The following is a 26829-nucleotide window of genomic DNA, read 5'->3' on the forward strand; positions in this document are numbered from 1 at the left end:
TTTCATAAAATTAGTTCTTGTTTTTATTTATTAGTTCAATACTTGCTTTCGATTTTATTAATTTCTCCTTTAATTTTTAGAATTTCTAGTTTTGTATTTAATTGGGGTTTTCAATTTGTCCGTTCTCTAATTTTTTAGTTGCATTTTTATTTCATTGATTGTTCTTTCTCTAATTTATTCATGTAAGCATTTAAAGATATAATATATGCCCTGAGAGCTGCCTTGAGTGTATTCCATGTTGTATCATTATTGTGATTATCTAGGATGAAATAATTAATACTTTCTATAATTTGTTGCTTGATCTACTCATTCTTTAAAATGAGTTTATTTGATTTCCAATTAGTTCTGGGTCTATATCTCCCTAGCCCAGTATTGCATATGATTTTTATTGCATTATGATCTGAGAAAGATATATTCATTGTTTCTGCCTTTCTGCAATTTATCATTAGGTTTTTATGTCCTAGTACATGGTCAATTTTTGTGTAAGTGCCATGTACTACAGAAAAAAAAGTATATTCCTTTCTATCCTCATTCAGTTTCCTTCATCCCATCGGTATATCATATCTAGGTTTTCTATCAATCTATTTACCTCCTTAACTTCCTTCTTGTTTATTTTATGATTTGATGTATCTAAATCTGGGAGGGGGAGGCTGAAGTCTCCCACTAGTAGGGATTTGCTATCTATGGCTTTCTGTAGCTCTTTCAGTTTCTCCTCTAAGAATTTGGATGCTGTCCCATTGGGTGCATACATATTTAGTATTGAAATTACTTTATTGTCTATGGAAACTTTTATGAAGATATAGTTTCCTTACTTATCTCTTTTAATACTATCTATTTTGCAGCTGCTTTTTCTGAGATAAGGATTGCTACTTCTGCTTTTTTCACTTCAGCTGAAGCAAAATATATTTTGCTCCAACCTTTTACATTTACTCTATATGTATGTCTCTGCTTCAAATGAGTTTCTTGTAAGCAGCATATTATAGGATTCTAGTTTTTAATATACTCTGCTATCCTGCTTATGCTTTAAGGAGGAGTTCATCCCATTCACATTCAAAATTATAATTACTAACTCTTTATTTCCCTCCATGCTATTTTCCTTCTGTTTGTATTTTTCCCCCTTTTTCCCCTTTATCCAAGTTCCCTAGTATTTTGTTTCTGAATACCGCCACCTTCAGTGTGCTTGCCCTCTTAAATCAATCCCCTCCTTTTTTTTCCTTTCCCTTTTCCCCTTCTCCCTTCCTTTTGTTAGTTCCCCCTTTTCTCTCCCTCCCTCTCCCCCCTCCCCTTTTCCCCTTTTAATGCTTGAAAGGTAAGATAAGTTTCTTAACTTGATTAAGTGTGTCTAAATTAACTTTAAGCCAAAGTCTGATGAGAGGAAGATTCAGGTGGTTCTCACCTCCTCCCCTCCTCCCATCAATTACAATAGGTCTTTGGTACTGCTTCAAGTAATGAGAATTATCCCATTCAGTCTCCCTCTAACCTCCCCTCTCCTCACTACCTCCCCTTTTTAAGGAGGTAGTGTTTTTAAATCATTCTATCTGAGTCACAGAAAAGTTATGAGTGTCCTTCACTTCTGACTATGTATATTTTCTCTAAAAGAGTTACAATTCTTAAGAGTTATGAGACTCTTTCTCCCAAGTGGGTATATAGTCAGTTTCATCTTATTGTATAGCAGTTTGGGGTTTTTTTTTTGGGGGGGGTTACCTTTTCATGTGTCTCTTGAGCCTCTTGTTTGATGTCCATATTTTCTATTTAGCTCTTGTCTTTTCATCATGAAATCTTGGAAGTCTCCCATTTCATTAAATGTCCATCTTTTTCCCTAGAAGAGAAGGCTTAGCTTTGCCGGGTAGTGGATTCTTGGCTGCATTCCAAGCTCCCTTGCTTTTCAGAATATAAAATATTTGACTTTCCTTGAAAATATACAGTGGTCAAACACACCAACCAGTTATTTGATTAGAAGTGTATTTGAGTTCAGCTGACTAATTTGTCTAGGATTCATCTTGAAGTGTCAGAGATACAGCAAATTAATATGCTTTCTAGTATTGGGTATAGCATCTCATTTAGCTTACTTCACAACATAAACAGAGAATTATGCTTTTGATCTTCAACTTACTAGCATAATCAAATTTGCTTGCTTTCTAGAACTTTCCGAATTTGAATTGTCTGTATAGAACTCCTTGCAAATTTAATATCTTCTCAAATTCTGAATAAGTTAAAAAAATGGAGTTAAATAAATGGTTATACTTTTACATTAGACAAAATCCTTTTCTTGTGTATCACCTTTGAAATTTTTGGTTGGAAGGAATATTTTGCTCAGTAGAATTTTCTCAGGACTATTTAAAACTGAAGAGTTTTAAGATATTTTTGTGTCACTGAATCTTTCATTATTCTAGTGAAATCTATGGATCCTTTTTCAAAATAATGTGTTTTAGTGCACAATTATATATACATATATATGCATATACATATGTATATGTATGCAAAAGAAACCAATTATATTTAAATAATTATTTTAAAAATAAAAACACAAGATTAGAACCCCTGATATTAATGCATTTAGCTCTCTTTCTCTTAGAAATTAATGTATATAGAAAACTAAATTAAAATATTTAAAAGCTGTGAAGAAAACATTCTCTCATATTTGTCTTTCCTCTCACAGACAGGGTGAGTGGAAAAGAACAGGAGAGGGGGGAACTCAAAGGAAAGTGAAAGATTTGCAGAAATTCCAGCATGTAAAAGAGTTGAACTAAAGGTAAGCTGAATTACTAAAGAGCTCATATTTCTTCAATATATTTTTCTCCAAGCCACATGCTCTCCAAGCCTTTTTCCACTCTTCTTAAAACAGATTTGATGACAATATGCCTTTGACATAATAAAATGTTTTAGGGGCGGCTAGGTGGTGTAGTGGATAAACACCGGCATTGGAGTCAGGAGTACCTGGGTTCAAATCCAGTCTCAGACACTTAATAATTGCCTAGCTGTGTGGCCTTGGGCAAGCCACTTAACCCCATTTGCCTTGCAAAAAAAATAATAATAAAATATTTTTCCATGTCTCATTTTTCTTTCTTTACACATTATTTTATCAAGTCCTATTTCATTTAGTTCCTCTAAATTAGGCCCCTTTCTTATTGCCTTTATGGAAATGTTTAAATTATGTATTGTTTAGAATTACATCAAATAACCTTTCATTTCTTTCTCTGGCTTGTGACCCCAACTAACTTGTAAGTCTCTCTCAATTTAAAGAAACTGAGTTAAAAAGAGGATTTTATCATTCATTTCCAGTTTTTTTTTTTAAAGAACAAACAATATCCATTAAAATGGCTAGAATTAAGTTACCCAGCTTTGGTTGGATACTTCTAATTAGGGGGAATCTACTGTCTTCCAAGACAGTACATTGCAATTTGGAATAACTCTAATGTTCAGCAAGTACTTCTACCTTATACCTTTTACTTATACCTTATACCTTTTACTCTTCAGTCTTTTCAAATTCTATTGATTGTTTTAAAAACTGGTGTTTAAAATGAAGACTGTGAACTTGTGTATTTTAATATATATTTTGATATCTAAATTTCAAAATAATTTATTTACTTCACATTTTATTTTATTCATTTAAAACATTATTGTAAGAAGGGTCCATAAATTTCACCTGACTCTGAAAGGGTTCAACACAGACAAAATATTGAATGTTATAGGTCATGTTTCTATAAACAAGTTCAAAAAGCTGATCATTCATTCTTCCAACATGGCAGCCTCCATTGCTTCGAAAGGGAGGAAGTTTCTTTATTCTTTAATATGTTCTACCGTATACAAGTTAAAGTTATTTATATCAATTTTTATATGGTAAGAATAGAGCCACTATATTTTCCTGGGTGCTCTCCAATGACCACATTCTAATTCATCAATAGCTTTCTTAGAATGTACTATCTAATCATACCAAAATTTATAGGATACAGCCAAAGCAGTTTTGAGGGAAAACTTTGTATTTCTAAATGTTTATATGAATAAAATGAAGAAAGAAGAGATCAAAAAATTGGGTATGCAACTAAAAAGCTTCAAAAAGAATAAAGATCCCCAGTTAAATACCAAATTAGAAATTCTGAAAATTAAGGGAAATATTAATAAAATTAAAAGCAAGAAAAACAATGATCTAATAAAACCACAGTTGGTTTATGAAAAAAAAAACAAGAAAACAGACAAACTTTTGCTTAATGTGATTTAAAAGAAAAGAAAGATGACCAAATTACCAGTATCAAAAATGAAAAGGGTGAACTAATCAATAATGAGTAGGAAATTAAAAAGATAATTTGGATCTACTTTGCCCAACTGTTTGCCAATAAATTTGATAACCTGAATGAATAAATGAAATACATGAATATTTGCAAAAATACCAAGTGCCCAGATTAATAGAAGAGGAAATAAAATACTTAAATAACCTCATTTCAGAAAAAAGTAACCCTAAAAAAATGTCTTTTGATCAGATGGATTTACAAGTGAATTGAACAATTACTTCCTATTCTACATAAACTATTTAAAAATAGTAGAAGAATTTCTGCCAAATTTCTTCTATGTTCTTCAATATGTTGCTGATATCTAAATCAGGAAGAAGCAAACCAGATAGAGAGAATTATAGACCAATCTCCCTAATGAACAGTGATGCAAAAATCTTAAATAAAATTTGAGAATTGTGATTACAGCAAATTATTACTAGGATAATACATCATGATAAGGTAGGATTCATACCAGGTAGGCAGGGATGTTTTGATATTAGGAAAACACTCAACATAATTGAACATATCAACTGCAAAACCAACAGAAATCATATGAGTATCTCAACAGATGCTGAAAAAGTCTTTAATAAAATATAACATCCATTCCTTTCAAAAATACTAGAAAGATTAGGAATCAATGTAGTTTTCCTGAAAATAATATCAAAAACCTCCAACAAATATATGTAATAGGGATAAACTTGAAGCATTTCCCATAAAATCTGGGGTGAAACAAGGCTGTCCATGATCACCATTGCTATGCAAAATAGTATTAGAAATGTTAGCTTTATCAATAAAAGAAGAAAAAGAAATAGAAGGAATCAGAATTGGCAATATTGAAGCAAAGCCTTCACTCTTTGAAGATATTATGACACTATATTTAGAAAACCTGAGAAAAGCATCCTAAAAACTTGAAACAATTGACAAATTCAGCCAAGTAGCAGGATATAAAATAAACTCATCCAAATCAACAGCATTTCTAAATATGAACAATAAATCCAATAGCAAGATATAGAAAGAGACATTCCATTTAAAGTAACTGTAAACATTAAATACTTGGTAATCTACCTCCCAAGACAAACACAGAAACTGTATGAACACAATTATAAAGTACTTCTCCCCCAAATAAAGTCAGATCTAAATAATTTTTAAAATGTCATTTGTGCTTGGTTAGGTCAATCTAATATAATAAAAATAAAATCACTTATTCAATGCCATATCAATCTAACAAATAAATATTTTACCATGCTAGGAAAAAAATAGTAAAAAAATTCATCTGAAACAACAAAAGGTCAAGAATAGCAAGGGAACTGATGTAAAAAATGTAAAGAAAGGTGAACTAGCTCTAAGAGATCTAAAACAATACTATAAAGTGGCGCTCATCAAAACTTCCTGGTAGTGGTTAAGAAATATAATAATGGATCAGTGGACTAGGATAGGTTCAAAAGAAAGTCATGTATTGTTTGAGAAACCCAAAGATAATAGCTTCTGGGATAAGAATTCACAATAACAAAAATTGTTTGGAAAACATAAATAGTATGGCAAAAATTAGCCTTAGACTGACAGCTCATACCATATACCAAAATAAGGTCAAAATAAATACAGAATTTAGATATAAAGATTGACAGCATAGATAAATTAATACACCAAAAATATTCTATCAGATCTATGGAAAGGGGATAAATTTATGACCAAACAAGAATTAGAATACATTATAAACTGCATAATGAATGATTTTGATTATATTAAATTAAAAAGGTTTTACACTAATAAAGTTAATGCTGCCAAAATTAGAAGGAAAGCAGAAAGTTGGGAACAATCTTCACATTTAGGAGGTCTAATAAAGGTCTCATATCTAAAGTATATAGAGAACTGCATCAAATTTATAAGGTTGTAAGTCATTCCCCAAATGTCAAAGTATATGAACAGACACTTATCAAATGAAAAATCAAAGATATATATATATATATATATATATATATATATAATCATATGAAAAAGTGCTCCAAATAATTATTGATTAGAGAAATTCAAATTAGAGCAACTCTGAGATATCATCTCACACCTACCAGATTGACTAAGATGAGAAAAAGGGGAAATGATCAATGTTGAAGAGGTTGTGGGAAGATTGGGACATTAATCATTACTGGTGGAGTTGTGTACAGATCTAACCATTCTGGAGAGCAATATAGAACCATGCTCAAAAAGCAATTCATAATTCAATTCTTGGTTTATATCTAGAAGAAATCATAAAAAATGGGGAAAATTCCACATGTTCTAAAACATTCCTAGCAGCTCTTTTTGTAGTGACAAAAAAATTGGAAAATGAAGGGATACCAATCAAATGGGGAATGGTTGAGCCAGTTATGGTATATGAATACTATAGAATACTATTGTTCTATAAGAAACTATAAATGGTCACACTCTGGAGAAGCATAGAATGAATTACGAATCTGTTGCTGAGTGAAGGGAACAGGACCAAGAGAAAAATATGCACAACAACAACATTCGGAGATGATCAGCCTTGCTGGATGAGTTTTTCTTTTTGAAAATTAAGAGAGCCACAATAACCCTATTAGAGTGACTATAAGAAAATGCTATCCCCACCCAAAGGAAGAAAAACAAAACAAACAAAAAATAACCTTCAAAATCTGATGAACAATCAAAAAAAAATCTCTTACATATTTCTTTCCTTTAATCCTAATTCCTCATACTGAAAATGACTAATCTGTAAACATGTTTAACACAAATGAGTATGTACTATATTAACCTGTTTAGCCCCTGAGAGGAGAGGGATGGGAAGGGAGGCTCTAAGGAAATTTTGTAATTTAAAAATATACTTGTGCATATGAATTAATGTTGAAAAACTTTCATAACATGTATTTCAAAAAATAAAATATAAATTAAAAAAAGAATGTACTATCTACATTTAAATACTTTGGTGGTCTGACTAAAGCTTGAGTTCAAATTATTGCTTCAATTATTCTTGACAAAATTCCATAGTTATATTGATTATCATGATTTTCTTGACTGATATTTCATATAGATGAGTCATAATGAGTTTTTCTTTTTGAAAATAGCACCACCCCATGCAGATCTTTTTCTTTTTTTAGGTTTTTGCAAGGCAATGGGGTTAAGTGGCTTGCCCAAGGCCATGCAGTTAGGTAATTATTAAGTGTCTGAGGCCAGATTTGAACTCAGGTACTCCTGACTCCAGGGCCAGTGCTCTGTACACTGTGCCACCTAGCCGCCCCCATGCAGATCTTTTTCAAATGAACTACTTTCTAATCATATCCCACTTCCAATCTTGCATTTGTGAAAAACAGCTTTTTAAACTTGTATATTTTTTAAACTTTTAAACTTTATACTCCTTTGTCAGGAGTAATATTTGGACTTATTCTGAGTCAAATAGGATTTCTATACTTTTCACATGATAGGTCTTCATTGAGTGCCTCCCCCTCCATTCATACACCTCAATGTGATTTATTTCTACATCTACTCATATATGTATAAGTACAAATACAATTCAAATAAATTCTGGGATGTTTTAAGAAGGCTATTTTATTGAGTCTAAGAATGCTTATATTCAGGTAATAGAGTCTGGTAAAAACCACAACATTGAATAGATTCTTTAAATATGACTATGGAAATACGTGAATGTACTGGTATTTGTTTTACAGCTACAAGATGAATAAATATTTGAATATTTGGACATTCAGAAATCATATATAAGTAATCACAATGATTATGGATATTAAAAAACTATGTATCAGCTTCTGGGATGAAGCCAAGATGGTGGTGTAAAGCTAATATGCTCCCAGAAGCTTTCCCTATCAAAGGTAAATGAAGTCTCTACTCTGACATTCACACTACAGATATCACCAAGAAAAAGAGAACATTCAAAGAAGTCTTCAACCATAGACATTATGGAGGATCTTCTGTGAAGGTCTGTCTTTTGGGGGCAAAGGGAAAGCAATGTCCAGGAGGTGGGAGAGTGGAGAAAGCCAGCAGAAGGCTTTTAACCACAGGGTAATCCAGGTACCAAAAGCTTAATAATAATAGAGGTCCAGGCAGCTAGACAGTAAGCCAGCAGGGAGGATCCCAACCCTTAAAAAAGTCTAAACCCTACAAACTCCAGGGGAAAAGACAAAACTATGTTGGGGACAATCCTCTGTTAAGTCAGAACCTGTACATAAAAGAGGAAAAAAAATGAGATCCCCCTAAAGGCAATGTCTGGACTGCATAGACAACATCTTGGCCAACAAGAAACCGGGGGATCAAATGCCAGCCCCCGTGAAATAAAAGCTTGGATCTATACTCCATATACTCTGAGAGCAGAACAAAAACAGCAAAGATGAGCAAAAAAACCTAAAAGAGCTCGCAATATAGAAAAATATTAGATGGCAAGCATGCCATGCCTGAAGAAGAATGCAGTGAAAAAATCAGTCACAGGGGAAATATCAAAACAGTCTATAAAGTGGAGTCAAATACAAAACCTCATCAAAGAGCTTAAAAAATAATTTAAAAACCAAAGAAGAGAGGAAGAAGAAAAATGGGGGTGGGGAGAAATGAAAGTCATGCAAGAAAATTGTGACATCAACCAAGGACATCAACTCCATTAAAGGAAGAAATAACCAAATGGAAAAGAAAACACAGAAGCTGTTTGAAGGAAATAAAATCCTAAAAATTTGAATTGAATAATTAGAATGCAATTAATCTACAAAATGCCATCAAATAAAACAAAAAGACTGAAAAAATTGGAGAAAATATAAAGTACCTACTAGGGAAAATGAATGACCTGGAAAACAGATCCAAGACAGACAATCTATAAATCATTGGAATACCAGAAAGCCTGGACCAACAAAAGACACCTGGAAAACATCATGCAGAAAATTATAAAGGAAAAGTGCCCCCAATCTACTAGAGAACAATATAACAATTGAAAGAGCTCCTCCAGAAAGAGACCCCAGGATAAAAACTCTAGTCTGTAATAGTCAAATTCCAGAACCCTCAAATAAAGGAGGGAATATTGCAAACAGCAAAAAACAAAACAATCCAAATATAAAGGGAACACAATCAGACTGACACAGGACCTATCAACCTCAACACTGAAGTAGCACAAGAACTGGAATAACATATTTCAGAGAGCTAAGGACCTGAGATTACAACCCAGAATGTACTACCCTGCAAAATTCAGCATATACTGTCAGGAAAAAAGAAATACAGGACTTCCAGAATTTCCTGACACAAAGACCAGAACTGAACAGAGAATTCAATCACCAAATACATGACTGAAGAGTTGTATAAAAAAGGCAAATGTAAAAGGGACCGAAAAAACAAAACTGTTGTAAACAAATGTTGGTGTACTATCAAATTGTATACAACCCTAAAAGGGAAAATATATAACTAATTTTTTAGATCTTTACTTCTCTAAGAATAATTAGAGTATAGAATATCATTGAAGAGAATGAACCTAAAGAATATGGTTATAATTGGGTCTTGTCTCTCAATTGAAGAGGTCCAAGATGACATCACTATATTTGAGACAAAAAATCCTGAAAAAAAAAAAAGCAGGAGTGTTAAATGTAAACGTAAGTGTTTTATTATATTTTGACTCACTTTAAATACAAGTTGCTAAGCACATTGTCTAATGAGGGCACCATAAACTGCTAGGACCTGAGACATTTCTCTTGCTTACAATTATTTGTAACGTTCTCAGGTCAGGTAAATCTTCCAGAGCCTCCCGGTAGTTAGAGATCATTAAGGTTCTCTCACTGAACTAGATCAGGGTTTGAATTCATGACTGCTTCACTTAACAAGAGGTTAAGTACCCTGTGTGGGGAGGGGGGAGTAAAGTGGGAAACACAATAGGCCATGTTTCACTTAACAAAGTATTAAGTACCTTGGGGGGAGAGGGTAGAGCTAAAGTGTGAAAAAATTAGGCCTGGGAGTAGGGGCACAAATAGTTGAAGAAATGATATGACTTTGGATGATACTTTGGCTATTGAGAAGGATTGTGTGTACTTACAAAATATTTGAAAATGGGGGTAAGCTAAAAAATGATTATAATTATAATTATAATTTGATGTAATTTGAGGGCATGCTACTTAACAAGCAGTTAGGTAAACAATTTATGATGATATCTTGATAACAATAGGAGCTTATCAAGCAATCAAACAATTAAACTGTGATTGATATACCCTGATTAATAATATTAGAGTGATAAATAACACCAAGGGAAGAGGCTCAAAGATTTATAATCTTAGTGGGAAAGAAGGGAAAATCAGAATGCTGAATAAATTATATTCAATAGATTTAGCCCAGTGAGGGAATAAAATACTTTACAATTGGGAAAAATCTAACAATCTACAGGGAAGGAGGAGACTGGGAAAGGGAAAGATAAGGGAAGAAGGGACTGATAAACAGGAAGATAAAGGTATAAGTGAAAATAAACTGAAGTTACATTTTTTAAAAGAAAAGTCAAAGGGGGAAGATAGTAAAATTTTGGTGAGGGGGAATAAGAGAAAAAGGAAAGAGATAAATATAAATGGAGAAAGATAGCAAAGAGGGAAATACAGAATTAGTAATCTTAACTTTAAATGTGAATGGGATGAATTGTACCATAAAACAGAAGTGGATAGCAAAATGGATTAAAAACCAGAATGCTATCTGGTCTCAGACACTTAATAATTACCTAAGCCACTTAACCCCATTTCCTTGTAAAAACTAAAAAAAAACAACAAAAAACCAAAAAACCAATGCTATTTCTAAGAAACACATTTGAAGTAGAGAAATACACACAAGGTAAAGTTAAAAGGTTGGAGCAAAATATATTATGGCTCAGTGGAAGTAAAATATATCTGGGGTAGCAATTCTAATCTCAGACAAAGTAAAAGCAAAAATCAATCTCATTTAAAGGGATAAGGAAGGAAAATGCATCTTCTTAAAAAGCACCATTGGAAATGAAGACCACTACTAAATACATATGCACTTAGTGGTAAAGCATCCAGATTCTTAGAGGAAAAGCTGAGTGAATCACAAGGAGACATGGACAGCAAAACTTTAATAATGGGGGCCTCAGTCTCCCTCCCCCAGAACTAGATAAATCTAACAACAAAATAAACAAGAAGAAAGTTAAGAAGGTGAATGGAATCTTACAAAACTTAGATATGATAGACCTCTGGAGAAAACTTAATAGGGATAGAAAAGAATATACCTTTTTCTCAGTAGTACATGGCACCTTCACCAAAACTGACTGTACTAGGGCACAAAAATCTTAAAATCAAATGCAGACAGGCAGAAACAATAAATACATACTTCTCAGACTATGATGCAATAAAAATTACATGTAATAAAGGGTCAGAGAAAGATTTTTTTAAAAAGTTATCCATTGACCTTAAGTTGATGCAGTGTTGTTCCTTAAAAATAGGTTCAAAATATTAGAAAAACCTCTCTCCAGTGAAAAGTTATTGTCTACCAAGAAATAAGCATATTGCTAGACTTTTATAGGTGCTTTTTTATAACTAAATTAGCATTTTGCTATCTGAATTCAAAGGAAAAGCACTGACATCAGCAGTATGTCAATGTAAGAGAAATGAAAACTTCTATATTTTGGGGTAACCTATAAATGTATATTTTTATGTAAATAGGTGTCTCTGCTTATCTTATGAAAGTATGTAAAAGTAGAAAGAAAAGCAACTCAAAATAATCAAAAGTAAAAGTTATAAAACCTAAGAACAAGCATAGACCCCCCTCAAAAAAAAAGATATGAAAAGATATTCCCTTTAACTATGTCTCATTTGTATAGGTAGAAGGACTATAAATTCATAACAATGTAATATTTTCACATATTTTATCTTATCATTTCTTTCCATATTTCTCTCTATACATCATATTCACTATTCCTTACACTTTAGTTATATTGCATCACTTTCTTGTACCACAATTTTTTATCATTCTTTTAAATAGTCTTCTATATTGTCTTCAGTTCCATGCTACCACAAAATATTATCTGTAAATTTTTTGTGTAAAACAGGGACTTTCTTTATATCAGACCCATTTTGGGTGTATTCTCATAGTGAAGCCTCTATATCAAAAGACATAGAAATTTTATTCACTTGATATATTATTATATTTCCAAATTGCTTTCCAAAATGAGTGTAGTAATACAAAGATTACCTTAATTACCTTAATTTTTATCTGTTAATTATCTCCATGTGTGATGAAACTTTTGGATTTCTTAACTTTTCTTGTTATTATGTATTTGAAACATTCTTTCATGTAGTTGCAAAAAACTATGATCATATTTTAAAGTATTTTCTTTTTCATATTTCATTTTAGAACAATCTATCACTATCCCCTGACAACGTATCTAAGTAATGACTATGAACTATCCATACCTTGTTATATACCAAAGATATATTGTCAAAATTTGATGCAAAATTGTCATGTTTTCCTACTTGTCCACTTCTTTTTATCATATATTCATTTTATTTGTGCAGATTTCATTTCATCGATTAAAATTATTTATTTTATATTCAATTGTTTTTTATCACTTTTTAATCTGGTACAAAACTAAGAAACTATATGATTTATGTGACCATTGCTTAACCATTTTGAGTATATTGTAAAATATGGTCTAGGATTGTGAAATGAGTCCAATTTCTACCAGACTTCTTTCTAATTTATTCAGTATTGTTTATCAAATAGAAAGTTCTTTCCTTAAAAAAATTATATTCTGTTTTTTAACAATTTTTATTGAACTATCAAGTTCTGTCATTTTCAATTTCCCCTTTTCTAATATTTTCCATCTATCTAACTTTTTTCAATTTTTTAAATTAATCACTTGATTTGATGACTTCTTGTATGTAATATAATTTGAGGTTAAGAAGTGCTATTCTTCCATCATTCTTTCAATGATTTCCTGTTATTTTAGAACAATTTTTTTCCTAAAATTTTTTTTAAATTTTAAAGTTCTTCAATCTATATACTAGTTTGATTTGTTCATTAAAAACTGTAAATAGGGACACTTCCAGCCAAGAGGGTGTAGAGACCACAGACACTGTGATAGTGCTCTGTCTTTCCCCTCAGAAATAACATGAGAGAAACCTCTTAAGAGAAATTCGATCAACAAAACCCAGAAAGAGAAGCTAGGAGAAAAACAGCAACAAGAAGGTCTGTCTCAGGGGACCATAGGTAAACCCAGAGATGAGAGAAGAGGATTAGCGCTTCAGATGGAAGCTGGGGGAGGCCAGAGGGTCAGTCAACGCTGTGGAGACTTCAGTGAATGGCCGGTTCGAGATCCAACTTTAGCCGCAGTGTCTTTGGCCAGGGGGAGAAGAACTAAGGGAGGGTGAGTTCCAGCACAGAGTCTCAGAGCACACCTGGAGAAGAACCAGTTGGGCCAGGGACCTGAACTCCATACTTTCTGCAGAGCCCTTTGCCCAGAACAAACAATAAACAACCCCCCCACCCCCTCAGGGCCTCAGAACTCACTCAACAGAAAGAGATTTCCCCACTTCCCCCAGGGGCCCAGCACAGTTTTCAAGGTTAACTCAGACCCTGCTGCTGAGGACCTCACTCCAGAGAAAGTAACCTGTACCCTGAACTGATTGGCCCTTGGAATTAAGCCAAACAAAGCCTGTAGAATCCTCAAAAGCAAACTTCTCAGAGCCAGCTCTGCCCGCCACACCCCAACACAAGATGAAAAAAGGACAGAGAAAAGGGTGGCCCATGGAGAAATATTTAGAAGAGAAAGATCCTAACCCAGAGGGATCTAGCACTGCTGAGGAGAATATGAATTGGTCTCCAGCCCAGAAAGACTTCCTTGAAAAAATCAGGAAGGAGTTTAAAAATCAATTGGAAAAATTGGGAAAAGAAACTCAAGAGAAAATTAACACATTGCAAGAGAAAATTAACATCTCACAAGAAAACAAATCCTTGGAAAAAACAGTTAGGCAAATACAAAATGAGAATAACTCTCAGATCTTCAATTGGGCAAATGCAAAAAGGAAATGAGTCTCTCAAAACTACATTTGGGCAAAACAGGAGTTGCAAAAGATAAAAGGAAGAAAAATCTTCTCTAAAAAAAAGAATGGGGGTGGCTAAGTGGCACAGTGAATAGAGCAGTGGCCTTGGAGTCAGGAGTACCTGAGTTCAAATGTGACCTCAGACACTTAATAATTACTTAGTCCTGTGGCCTTGGGCAAGCCACTTAGAACCCATTGCCTTGAAAAATCTAAAAAAAAAAAAAGTGTCTAAAAAAAAGAATAGAATTGGCAGAAACTAATGACTTCATGAGAGAACAAGATTGTGTTAAACAAAAACCAAAAGAACTGTTCTTTTTTTTCTTTTCAAGGAGTACTTTAGATTTCAAATTAATGTATTTGGAGTATTGATCCTCAAATATTTTATACATTCTGTAATTACTTTATAAAATTTTGCTTTTGTGCCTCAGATTTGGTTATCTATACAAAAAAATTTCTTGTTTATGAGTTTAATTAATAGGCAGTAATTTTGCTAAGGCATTAATTTTTATTGCATTTTTCCTCACCTATAAAATTTCACATGATCAGCAAATAGGGTTGTCTTTGACTGGCTTTATAATATCATTTTTCTTATATTTTTGCTATTCTTTGCATTTCTACAGCTAACTGTATTTATAGTGAGTAGTTATCCTTGTTTTATTTCTGCATTTATTGAAAAGATGTTGACTGTATCCTAACTGGATATATGCTTACTTTGAGGATAAGATACTTTTTATAATATTGAAAAAGTCAATCTGTGCTATATTTTGTACAAATAACTGTTATGCTTGGAAAAAATGACATTTTCAATAGCTGTTAAAATAATCATTTGGTTTTGAATTTTTTTTAATTTTTAATATAATTATTTATGCTTCTTTCTCTCCACCTCCAATGAAGTATCCTTACCTCCTTGCTATAAATACTATTTGGATATAATGAATGATATCTTCAATTAATCACTGTAGTCTGAAGGAATTTTAAGCTTTAAATAAACTTCAATTGATAAAAATAACATTAATCTACAGTTGTCCTTTGCTTTAACTTTCTCTAGTTTAAGTATTAGTAGTATAATTGGTTCATCAAAGCAATTATAGTAGACTACTTTCTTAATTTCAGAGAATAGTTTCTGTAATATTAACATTGCAATTTTTCTTTAAAAATATTATAAAATTCTCTAAACCCATCAGGAACTGGGTCTACAAACTTCCTCTCATGCAAGTTTTGTTATAACCAGTTCTGTTTCCTGAGATTAGATTAAAATCTTTATTTAGCTATTAGAGTTTTTTATATTCTCAAGGCATTCCTTTTTTTGCATTCTCAGTTTCTTTTCATATTTACATGTATGTTGTGATAAAGATTTTTATTCCTTCTAATTTTGTTGCGATTTCACATTATTTGCTAATTAACTGATTTCTTTTTTGCTTTCTTAAATTTTGTGAATGTTTTCAAAGAACCAGCTTTAGCTTTATTTTTCATTTCTACAGTTTTCCAATTTATTTCTCTTTTAATTATGTCCATTCCATTTTGTTTATAGTGAATTCATTTATTCTTTTTCTTTCCAATTTTTAAATGAAAATTCAGTTTGTTAGCATTTCCTTTTCAATTTTATTAATATATGTTTTGCGGGATTTTCTTTTATTTTTATAATTTTTTTTATTTTTTCAATTTTACAATTTTTCCCCCAATCTCACTTCCCTCCCCCAAACCCTCACAGGAGACAGTCTTTACATTGTTTCCATGCTATCCATTGATCAACATTGAATCTGTTGAGAAAGAAATCATATCCTGAAGGATAAAAATAAAATGAGTTAGCAAAATTAAATAAGATAACTTTTTTAAAGTTAAAGGTAATAATATTGATACATGTTTTTAAAGATATTTCTCCAGATAAAGGCTATAGTTATGTCCTTCAAATATTGGTGTGATTTTTTTTATTATTTTCTTTTACAATTATTAGTGTTTTCTATGGTTTGTTCACTGAAACTCATTATTTAGGATATCTTTGTTAAGTTTTGATTTGAGTCTACTTTATAACCTGAAACATCGCTGCAGTCACTGTCTCAATTAGTTTGTTTCAATTACTTATATTTTCTAAGAAACGAATAAATATAGTAAAACCAAAAAAGTCCTTTAGCATGCATTTATTCATTCAATTTTTCTTATTATGCTTGTTAATATTTATAATAGCAATATCAAATCATGTAAAATGGGTTTTATTCTTACATTTTTGGGAAAAGCTTCTTATGTGTCTTCATTGCAAATAATTGTGTGGTTTTTAGTTAGTTTTTGATGATATTAAAAAATCCTTTATGATTACTCTGAGGGTTGTATATTGTCAAAATTTTTTAGCATCATGTGCTTTTTTATTATTTTAACAAGGATAATTATTTTTACTATTTTCTAATGTTGAATCATTCTTGTAGCTAAATATAAATCCAGCTTGGTCCTGATTCATTTCCTGAATTAATTAATTTAGGGTTTTTTGACAAAATTTTATTTAAAATTTTGACTATTATTAATTAACAATACAGTATTATTGGTCCTGTATTTTAGTTCTTTGCATTATCTTTCCCAGTTTAAGATATTAGGACTTTTTGTCCCATCAACAAAGTCTGATAAAGTGTTTTCTAACAGTTTTTGAGGGTAATTTGAGCAGTATTGTTATTTATTTTTCAAATTTTGAGAAAATTATTTAAGTTAATAAATGCCAAGATATTTTTTCTACTTCTATCTTTTATTGGTAGCTCTATTATATTCCATTTTGTTTTCTGATATTGGATAGCTTAAGATCACCATTTGTTTTTTCAGTAAGCTTGAGTGATTTTAATATATAATTTATAAATTATATAGCATATAAAATTTAATTTTTAAAATATGTTCTGTTTCCTTTAACTTCCAGTTTCTTAACATATGCATAGTAGATTGTGATAATAATTTTTTATTCATTGTTATTTTGCTATGATTGTATAGTGTTCATTTGTTATTTTCTTGATTGTCTTCTTTTAAAGGTTGTTCAATGTATTTCTTTATTAGTGTTTTCACTAACACTTAAATTTGCTTATCATTTTGATAGCCTATTTATTTTTCCTCTCATTTTCAGTATATTTGCCAATATATCTATTCAGTGTTACTTTATTTAATGGATATATGCCCAGTTATGATTTGTGGGTTGGTCAGGAGGACTAGCATCACTTATGTGAGGGTTTGTCAAGTCCTTTTTAGGACTGCTGATTCACTTTTCATGCCCATCTGCTACACCCAGCTTTTTACAGTGGCTCCAAGAAGGAGAAGAATGAACAGTAGTCATGCTCAGGTAAACCTTCTCAGCAGTTAGGCTACAGGTTGAGAGAAACTGACAAACTAAATTTTCAAACCTGTTGGTAAATTATGGGGATATTGACTGATAGCTTGTAAAGAATTTCCAGATGGGCTACGTGAATGAAAACAATTTGTTCCAATGGCCATAAAAGTGGATGAAGTAGGCATTCTGGCATGCTTAAAACTTGGTCAGACGTGTAAGACACCAAGGTAATCCACTGTATACTAGGTCATCACCAGACATGTTGACTTTCATTTGGCTCTGAATTTCAATGACTTAAGAGCAAAGAGTGAGACTCGATTTTGTTCCATTCTGCCTGGCTTAAATCTAATTCACATGCAAGATGACATTACCTGTGATGTCAATGGCACTTTTTGAAAATGAAGGACAAACAATAATATATTCTGTTCATCAATATTATTTTCTATTTTGTTAATATGCTTTAGGTATTTTGTCTATACATATAAATACACATATGCATATATTCATATATAGTGTTGCCCACTCATGTAGGAGTATACAAACATATCTATAAATACATTTGTATGTTTCTGTGTAAGTTTGTATATATGTCTCTATATATACATATATATGTGTTCATATATATATATGTATATCCAAGTCTATTTTCACATACTTATTATGTTTCATTTAATATATAAAAATACAAATATATTAATATATAAACATGTAGAATTTATATATAGGAATATATAAGATTATTCAATCTTTTCATTTTAGATAAAATTATTTTTAATATATTATATATAAATATATAGTATATATATATATATATATATCTTTTCATTTCATATATATTTATAAAATGAAAAGATTGAACCTTCCTATCTTGCTCAGAATAGGACTACTTGCTCAGGATATGGGCTACTCATTCACACTGATGGGTGTAGCAACTTTGATGAACTCCTTGTGACCACATTGAGTTTTTCCCTATCCAGCTCCTGAAAGCTGAAAATACTAATACTAGAGTATGAACATTTGGTCCAGTTAGACCATTGAGTTTAAAGAGATATATCAATCTCAGTCTTTCTGTTAGCAAGGATTACATGTAAACTCCTTAATACATAGTATATCATATTTTTTTTTCTATGTTCTTTGACCCTCTCATTAATTAGAATTTCATTATTCAGTCTATTTGGATCTGGGCCCTTTATTTGAGCTTACTGAACTGATTACTATTTTTTATGATGTGAATATAATATGGTTGCTATTTTTGCCTTTTCCTTTGTATTTACAATATCTCTATGCCCTAATATGAATGATTTTTGTACAAGCTTTGTTGTTTTAGGAATGATGAATATTCTTTAATAGTGCTATTTTGAAGATGTCACAAGTCATTTGAAGCTAGATTTTTCCAGAAATTTTCAATTTAATGCTACCCATATATTTATCTTTCTGTTAGATAGAGACATTAAATTTTCATGATGTTATTGTATTACTGTCTTCTTGAATTCAGTAAATTGTTTTCTTTCTGAATTGAGGTACTAAGGAATTTGGCATATGCTATATAAATTCAATATGTTTATTATTTTCTTATCTTTGGCTTCAGTATAATGTACTCCTGCTGTTTATTTTTTTATAATGTGGATTTTTAATTTTATTTCTTTGGATTATTCAGACATAAAGTAAATTTTGTTTGGGACTTCATTTTAATTCTTTATCTGCCTTTCCCTTTTAAGTTTGTTTTTAGCTAGCAATAAACTTTGAACTATTAACTTCTTATTTAATCTGTCTACCCATTAAATTTATTGTATCACCTAATCTAGTCACATTTAAAGTGTAAGTTTTATACTTAGCCTCCCCTTTTCTCTCATTTATTAAGTATGGTTTTAGATTTTAAAATATCAGTTATGGCAGATTATCAGATATACTTGGAATTTGAATCATGAAATGTAGAGATTAGACACAGCTAAGTAGCTATTTGCATTCACTCTGATGTTTTCAGTGTAATTAAAATGTAAGTAAAGAATAAACTAATTTTATTGTCTGAAAGTCACTATGGAGATGGCCTCAACTTACTCATATCTAAATTAAATGAGATGGCTTCTCTGGAATTTTAGATGTCCTTCACTTTTTAAATGCTATAAACTCTATCTTACTTAACATTTGTTTGCATGGTATGAGACCTAAAATACTAATTTCTCTCCTCTTAACTAGCACAAACTTTTAATAGTCACGTGGTAGTCTTTTGCGAGTCAATCTCTCCACCATATTAGTGAAAAAAATCATTATCTCTGTTTCACACAAAATCTTGACTACTTGTTGAAAGTTCATTTTTCACCAAGAAGATACATAGATAGGTAGATAGATAGATAGATAGATAGATAGATAGATAGATAGATAGATAGATAGATAGATGATAGATAGATGATAGATAGACAGATACACACACACATATATATATATAATTCATTATACAAGGATTAATAAGGTCATTGTTTTTTTAAACTGTTAGCACATATTTACTAAAACTACTTCCATGAATTATACAAAATATTTTGAAAGACAGCTAATATGCATTTATACAATTTCAATCAGTTATACTAGATCATCAAAGATCAAAATCCTAGGTAATATTTTTAATCTGCATGAATTCAGAGCAGTTCTTATTTAGATATATAGTCATCAAATTTACCACTTCACAATTGGTTTGAATTGATAAATGTGTATGTATCCTTTTTCTTGATTTTGAGAATGCTTTTCTTTCTCATCTTTGTTTAGCCATTGGAAAAAGATTAGAACTTTTCAGGATTTTTTTTTTACTTTAGTTTATGATAAGAACTACTTCCCTTGAGGTATTCTTCCATGATCAAATCAGAAATAAAATGATGAGTTTCTCTATACTTTATTTCACCTCCTTCTGAATCATGTTTTAGTAAAAATTCTTATGAAGTCTAACTGAAAAATCCATGACTGATACAGAAAAGACCCTGGAAATTTTTTTTTCTGCTTCCAAGACACTCTGGGACAAATGGCTTTTTCCCCCCATTACTGATCTTATTAATCCATCAGTACTTTTCATTCCATGTATAAAAACATAGAGTATTATAGTTTGAAAATGTCTTAGTATCTCATTTTAATTTCAGATTGATTTCTTGTTACTTGATATGTCGAGCCAGAAAACTATGTTTTTTAGTTTGCGTTAGTCCTTCAACCTGCTTTAGTCATATTCACATTCTGTCAGATCTATTATGTACTTGGTATATGATAATACAAGATAGTGAAAGTTTGAACATGATTTCTATAAATTAATTGCTTAAAACCAAATATTTTCATGTCTCATTGATGTGGGAAATTTCTTTGCTATAGTCCATCATAGGTCATTCATATTGATCTAGTTCTTTTTTCAAAATATTCATTTATTTGAGTTCCAAATACTTTCTGCTCATACAACGCATTCCTAACCCATTGAGAAGATAATCTATATGATACATATGATACATGTGAAATTATGGAAAACATATTTTCATATTACATTATAGCAAAAAATTAGAAAAATAAGAAAAGCATAAAATAGTAAGTTTCAAATTGAACTATGTTCACTAATTATTTGTCTTTTAAAAAATAAAATTTTCTTTTTCACATGAGTCTTAGAATTGTCAAGGATCACTCTATTGTTCGGAAATAGCTGTTTTTCACAATTTATTTTCATTGTATACTGTGGTTACTGTATAGAATATTCCTCTGGTTCTGCTCACTTCACTTCTTATCAATTAATGTAATTTTCCCCAGATTTACTTGAAATAATCCCTCTAGGCATTTCTTATACCACCAGAGTATACCATATACCACAACTTGTTCAGCTATTTTTCATTTGATAGCTATATTCTTAATTTCCATTTCTTTACTATTACAAAAAGAGCTGTTATACCTTTATCATTCTCCCTTTCCTTTGATCTCTTTGGGATAGTGACCTTGTAGAGACAATGCTTAGCCAAATAATATCTACAGTTTTATAACCCTTTGAACATAGATGCTGCTTGCCTTATTCTTGCCCTATGGCTCTTTTAAAGACGCTGGAGGTCTTCATTTAATTATTTAATATTCTAAGGATATAGGATTTCCAGCCAAGATGGCAGACAGAAGACAGGCACTGTGCTGAGGTCACCCTATCTTCACTCACATATAATATGAAACAAACCTTGTAACAGAAATCTAATTGACAAAACCCAGAAAAATAAGCTAGGAGAAGAATATCGACCTCACGGTCTGCCTTCTGGGAAAGCAGGTGAGCCAGGGCAGAGAGTAGAGACCCTGCCAGGAGGGGTGAGAGCCACACTAACCTGGGATCAACAACAGAGGCTTTGACTGTGGGGGCCAAGATCCAAGAGCCAACAGGATAGTGGAGGCATTGGTTGTGAGACTGACAGTCTGGGGCACTCCAGGAGGAGTGGAGGGCAAGTTCCAGTGCAGAGTGCAGCTAGACATCAATTTCCTGAGTTCCTATGGTCTGGAAACAGATAGTGTGGAAATATCATTCCTTGCATATGATATGATGATTTACTTAAAGAGTTCTAAAGAATCAACTAAAAAACTAGTGAAAATGAAATTCCATTTAAAATAACTTCAGAAATTATAAAATAATTCAATTTTTCTGCCAAAACAATCCAGTACTTTGTGAACACAATTAGAATGAACAATTTGAGAAATATTATTTACTCATGGATAGGCTGAACCAATATAATAAAATGACAATTCTACTTAAGTTAATTTAATTACTTAGTTTCATATCAATGAAATATCCAAATCCTTATTTTAGAGAGCTAGAAAAAAATAGTAGCAAAATTCATATGACAGAACAAACAGTAAAAAAATATCAAGGGAATCAATGAAAACAATTGAAGGAAGGAGACTTAGTAGTGCTTAATTTCAAACTATATTAAAAAGTAGTTATGGAAAGAATTTGATACTAGCTAAGCAAAGAAGTGGTGGATCAGATTAGTACATATGATACATAGGAGGAAGCCAACACAAGCATCTTTTGACAGTATTTAAATGACTGGTCTGTAATCATACAAGTAGTCTTAAGTCAGATTTGAACTAAGTTGTTCCAGATACCAGAACTTATATCCTATTCACTGTGTTACCTAGATGCCTCCCAAAGGAAGAATTAGTTTCTGAATCTGGTAACTTCCCCCACAAAAATTTGAAATGCTGTTTAAATTTAAATAGGATGTTAAAAATTAAAACTTTAAAAATTATGCACACAAACACATATTTAATGATACAATTGTATGACTGCAACCAAAATACCTGATAATAGAGTCTATATAGCTCAGAAGGAAAAAAAAATAATTAACATACCATTTCTCCAAGTAGACTTGATTCAGTATTCCATTACACTCAAATTAAAGTGTGAGAGGTTACTTGTAAGTATTAGTTTATGTGTTAATTAAATTCATTGTGTACAACACTAGGAATGCATTCCTTGTATTAAAGCTACTTAGGACCAATGCATTAGTGGCAAAGACACATTTTGAGGAAATGTGTCCTATGAATCACAATAATGACCAAAGTAACAGCTATAGCATGGCTTTTTGAAATTTCTACTATAACCTGAGATCATGTGAAGATGCTCATCTTTGGTATAATTTAATGTAGCTTTATGATACAATTTTTATAATTAATATTAGAGAAGCATTGTGCTAAAATAGTTATACATTTGTATTAAGGTCTGTGTTCAAATTCTCTCTCTCTGATAACCTGTTAAGCTATTATGATACAGGAAGGTCATTAAACTGTGTCTCTGGGCAACCATCTACAATTGTCTAGTAAATTAGAACATATGAATTGCACTAAAAAAAATCTATTCATCATTTTTCTTTAGGGCATAAGTGTGTGGAAGAAAGACTATTGGAATGAGTCAGATAACCTGAGTTTGAGTCACCACAATGATGTTTAATAGCTGAATGGACCGTAAGAACAAAATAATTAATTTCCTGCAAATATTTTTGCTATAAAATGAGATTAAAATATTTTATTATGAAATTATTTTACATGCTCTGTAGTAAAATGTCTTTCATCTCATTTTGGATATAGTTCTATATTATTCTCCAGAATTGTTGGATCAGTTCACAACTCTACCCACAGTGCACTGTTGTTTCAGATTTTCCCATTTCCTCCAGTATTCAATATTTTCCTTTATGTCATAATAGCCAATCTGATAGATGTGAGGTGATATCTCAGAGTTATTTTAATTTGCATTTCTCTTAATCAATAATGATTAGAACATTTCATATAGTTATAGTTTTAATTTATTAGTCTGAAAACTGCTGAAAGCTTTAACCATTTATCAATTATGGAATGACATATTTCATACATTTAAAACAACTCTCCATATATTTGAGAAATAAGGTCTTTATTAGAAATATTTGTTTCCTCTGTTTTCTGCTTTCCTTATTATGGGGGTTTCTTTTGCAAATACTTTTACAATTATATAATCAAAATTATCTCTTTTGCATCTAGTAATGCTTTCTATATCTTTACTGGTCCTAAATTCTCCCCTTATTCATAAATCCAATCTATGGTACTTATGTTGCTATTATTTCATATTCTTATTAAACATTAGTGATTTGAGATAAAATATGAAGAGAATATTATCATAAAGTGCCATTTCATTAATTTTTCAAATCATGTACCTGCTTTTGACTGTGTTTTGCCATTTCCTTGATATTTATTTATTTTATATTATTTTATTTATATATATATTTATTAATTTATCATTATATTATTATGTAGCTTTATAATATAATTTTATAATTAACATTAGAGAAGCATTGTGATAAAATAGTTATGCATTTTTATTTAGGTCTGTATTTCAAATTCTTTCTCTCTGATAATCTATTAAGCTATTATATTATTTTATTATATATTATTTTTATTTTATTTATATATTATTTGTTTATTTTATATTATTTACTGAAGTGGCTTACCATTTTCTTCTTTGACTTATTTGTTACAGATGAGGAAACCTAGACAAATAGGATCATATAGCAAGTATCAATAAGTGTCTAAAGTTTTTTGACACCATGTCAGCACTTAGTCCACTAAGTAAGAAATGATAAAAAGGAGTATTCCAGAAAATGTTATGTAGCACATATTATCAAAGAGGAAGATGAGCAGAACTAGAAAATAATTTATAAAAAGACAGCACAATTGGCAGTTGTTTCTCCATATTTGGATCAGTAGACTTTATTTTGGTATTTATATTGTGGGGAAACTAGATTAGTAAGCACTGACATAGTTGATATAATCCATGGGATCATTTGTTTTAATTCTGATTGCTCAGAGTGAATATTCATAACAATTGTTTCTCTTTTGGTTAAAAACCCTTAAGGTCTTCCTCTCCCAGATTGATTTTTTTAAAGTAGAATAAAAATATCAAGGTCACCTACTACATACAAGACCACCTTCCTGATCTGTATCTTCCCACTGACTCCAGATGACTCTGGAGGAAAAAGTGAGATTGTTGACTTTGCACAGCTAACCATCATTTAAACCCAATTTGCTTGCAAGTCATGATATCATAGTCCTAATAGCATGGTCCTCTTCAAGAATAAAGCACAAACAACAATGATCTTGAGCAAGTCACTTAAATGGTTTTGTCTCAGTTTCTCATCTGCAAAATGACCTGGAGGAGGAAATGACGAACTGCTTCAGTATTTTTGCAAAGAAAATCCCAAAATGGGGTTCTGAAGACACAATTGAAATGACTGAGAAAATTTAAAACTTTGGTACACATTATATAACTAATTTGCTTATTTTTGTCAGTTCCTAAACTTTATTATAATATATGCATTACTCACTGAAGAATAATTGTCAGTAAGGGAGGCTACAAAAGAAAAATAGATTGCAATTCCTATTTCTAATGCCACAATTGAATTAAATGTAATAAACCAATCAAAAATCTCCTTTTATGAAGGTATTTTATGCTTTATATTCAAAATTACAGTTCATTAAAGCTAATTTATTTCATATCCTTCTTATTTCATACTACTAAAATGAAGAATTAACTTTATCATTAGTTCCATAAGATCCCTTCTCCATATGAAAAGTCAGTACATCCTTGTAAACAAAGTAATTAAATTCATTAGCAGAAACAATTTGGGGAAATGGATTACTCAGCAAATCCCTCCTCACTTTCTTAAGAGTGGTTGAGGTGTAAGTGATATGAGAAAACAACTGTGAACTTATAATCTACATAAGATAGAATTTTGTTGCTATGATTTTTCTCTCTGTTTGAGAGGATGAAAATAAATTTTGCGTTAGACCAGTTTGCATATATTTTCCTAACCAATCAGGAGCTCCAAATGTTCACTGCTAATAGCAAAATAACTCAATTGTATCCATATCCTGTATGATGTGTATGCCATATTAGTGGTAGCATAAGTAACTCTGATTGTCAAGGAGCTCATATTAGCATTTCTATTTACAGAAACACTATCACACTGGTTACATTGATCATTTTGACAATTTGTTTTTCTCTATAAAGCCTCTTTAGCTCTAGTGTTTTATGTCTCAAACTATGTCAGTCTGAAGGTGATATTTTCTTGATCAAACCAGAGAATTCAGATGTTTCCAATATGAATTTAATTTAATCCTTTTACCCATCCTATTTATTCTAAGCAATATATATACATACATATATAAATATAATATTTCTTTAGATTTGAAGAATAGCTTAAAAACTCTTAATATTTGTACCAAAACTCACTCCTTAAAAATGATATTCTGATTTTTCTTCTTTTCTTTACTATATATTTTATTTGTTTTCCAATTATATGCAATGGTATTTCTATCATTCCTTCTTGTGAGGTTTTGATTTTTATAATTTTTCTCCCTTCCTTCCCTCCCATCTTCTCCCAACAGAAGAAAATCTGTATAAGTTTTACATTTGCATCCATGATAAACATAGATTGAAATTAAACTTGTTGTTAGAGAAAAATCAGATCCAAAAGGAATAAAGAAAACATTAGAGATAGCAAAATTACATATAGCATGTAATTTAAAAGACAACTTTTAAAAATTGAGATTTGTTCTTCATTTAAGATGCACAGATGGTATTCTCCACCAAAATACCTTAAAATTGTTCCTGATTATTGCAATGATGGAAAGAGCAAGTCCATCATGGTTGATCATCACCACATGTAGTTGTTAGTGTGTATAATACTCTTCTAATTATACTCATCTCACTCAGCGT

This window comes from Macrotis lagotis, chromosome 3, assembly GCF_037893015.1.
Source record: "Macrotis lagotis isolate mMagLag1 chromosome 3, bilby.v1.9.chrom.fasta, whole genome shotgun sequence".
In the NCBI taxonomy this organism is placed as follows: Eukaryota; Metazoa; Chordata; class Mammalia; order Peramelemorphia; family Peramelidae; genus Macrotis; species Macrotis lagotis.